Genomic DNA, 2,547 nt, shown 5'->3' with positions numbered 1-2,547 from the left:
TCTTGGCTTTAAAATTTTGTAAATTTCTTAGGCTTTTTCTATGTAAACTATCATATCACCTGTGAGTAATGACAGTTTTACTAATTTTTAATTCTTTATTGTTTCTGAAATTTTTATTTGCTTTCCTTGTGGATGGGTTAAGAGCCCAGAACAATGTGAATTGAAGTAGTGTATGGTTGGCACTTAAAAATATTTTTTCCCTTGGATATTTAATCTTTAAAAATATTGCAAAAGCTTGAAGCATACTCTGATTCTTAATCTGAGCTGAATAACACATATATTAAATGAGATAAAGCTACTTAATACAGCAAATGAAGTGCTTCTCAGGTCTTGAAAGGCAGTTAGAATTTACACATACATGTAGATCTGTTCTTGGCCCTTGCCATGCTTATCCATCCACAGGATACATAAAAGACATTCACTCTACCATCTTACCTTAGAACTGCCCACAAAATATTTTTGGGGGGAGATATATAATTTTATTTTAAGTTTATATTTCCTACAGGATGGTATGATAGGTCTTTTCCTACCCAGAGGCAAAATATGTTTTCTAAAAACTTGGTCACTGCCCATTGCATTAAATTTAAATTTAAATGCTCCCTGGTATATAGACAGTAAAAGTAAGCAAAAAAACTTACAACACATTCATTTTTTTAATATATCAAAAATGTTTCCAAGGCAACATTATTAAAATGATTATACCACAGTTCCTAATATAACACCAAACTCTACTAGGAAAGTACAGAGAGGGCAGAAATGTTTCATCCAGTCAGTGGTTTAGGTGCTTTTCTTTTTCTCACCCAGTAAATTCACAGCAGCTTTCTTGGCTTCTTTAAAGATGGCATCTGCTGTCTCTTTGGCTTTGTCCTTCAAGTCATTCACTGCCTTGTCTACCTGGGACTCGTGCTTCAGGAAGAAAAGACAGATGATGCGCTTGTAGAGCAGGTCCACTCCATTGACAGGGCTGGGGGCCATGCACCACAACAGGAAGCTGCACTTCAACACGTAGTAGAAGGGGAACAATAAAAGGAAGAGGTCAGAGAAGAATTCGGCAATGCTGAACACACCAAACACTGCCCAGTAGGTCAGCCACTGGGTATCATCTTCTTTGTTGGGATTCTCTATGGCTTTAATTGAGACATAGGCTGGGTAACCAAATCCTATCAGGTTGCAGAGAAGAGAGGCTCCATAACCGAACACTAGGTACAAAGCCACCAGCCCAATGACACTGAGTGCCATGTAGCTCCAGTTCACACTGGTGTTGGCCTTGGTGTTTGCCAAGAAGTCAGTCACTGCAGTTCTTCCGATGAAGGAATTGGTAGAACCCCTGCCTCATGGCTGCAGACATGGCTGTCACGCTGCCACCCGGGGCTGCTCCTAGTGCCAGGTGGTGGATGGGGCGGGAGGCAGGCAATTTGATGAGTCCCTCCACAACCTCCCCACGGCCCCCTCCTTGCCCTGCCTACCCATGCCGCCCCCTTTCCCTCCCCCACCACGTGCTCTGCGGCCAGTGCCACATCCAGGGCAGCAGCCCCAGGAGCAGCTGCTCCTGGCCAGGCAGCTGCTCCCCTCCCCAACCCTACCCCTACCCACACCCCACCACCCTCCAGCCAACAAAATTTATGGGATGCAGCAAAAGCGGTTCTAAGAACGAAGTTCATAGCAATAAATGCCTACCTCAAGAAACAAAAAGAGTCTCAAATAAATGACCTAACTTCACACCTCAAGGAACTAGGAAAAGAACAAAGCCCAAAATTAGTAGAAGGAAGGAAATAACTAATATTACAGAAGAAATTAATGAAATAGATACTAAAAAGACAATAGAAAATATAAAAATACATTAAGAGCTGATTCTCTGAAAAGATTTTTAAAATTGAGAAAATTTTAGCTAGACTCACCAAGAAAAAAAGATAAAATCAAATAAATTAGAAATGAAACAGGAGATATTACAACTAATATCACAGAAACACAAAGAATCATAAGATATTACTGCCAACAATTATGTGCCAACAAGTTGGACAACCTAGAAGAAATGGATAAATTCCCAGACATACAACCTTATAAGACTGAATCATGATGAAATAGAAAATCTGAATAGACATTACTAGAATCAGTAATCAAAACCTCTCAACACAGCAAATTCTAGGACCAGACTTCATTGGTAAATTCTACCAAACATTGAAAGAAAAATTAGTACCTATCCTTCTCAAAATCCTCCAAAAATTTGAAGAGGAGGGAACTCTTCCAAACTCATTTCACAAAGCCAAGATTACCCTAATACCAAAACCAGACAAAGACACTACAAAGAAAGAAAATTACAGGCCAATACCCCAGATGAACATAAATACAAAAATCCTCAACAAAATGTAAGCAAACCAAATTCAATAATACATTAAGATGATCCTACACCGTGATCAAGTGGAATTTTATTCCAAGGATGCGAGGATGGTTCAACACCCAAAAATCAGTCAATGTGACATACCATATTACCAAAATCGAGGATAAAAAGTATATAATCATCTCAATAGATGTAGAAAAATCATTTAA

General features: G+C 39.2%; 1 pseudogene; it reads right to left on the bottom strand.

Moving 5' to 3' along the window:
* Positions 1-745: 745 nt before the first annotated feature.
* Positions 746-1,354, bottom strand: LOC133097485 (receptor expression-enhancing protein 5-like; annotated as a pseudogene).
* Between the last annotated feature and the right edge of the window lie 1,193 nt (positions 1,355-2,547).

Source organism: Eubalaena glacialis, chromosome 9 (assembly GCF_028564815.1).
Source record: "Eubalaena glacialis isolate mEubGla1 chromosome 9, mEubGla1.1.hap2.+ XY, whole genome shotgun sequence".
In the NCBI taxonomy this organism is placed as follows: domain Eukaryota; kingdom Metazoa; phylum Chordata; class Mammalia; order Artiodactyla; family Balaenidae; genus Eubalaena; species Eubalaena glacialis.
Note: the sequence above shows the minus strand (reverse complement) of the source record. Positions and strands in the feature narration are given on the sequence as shown.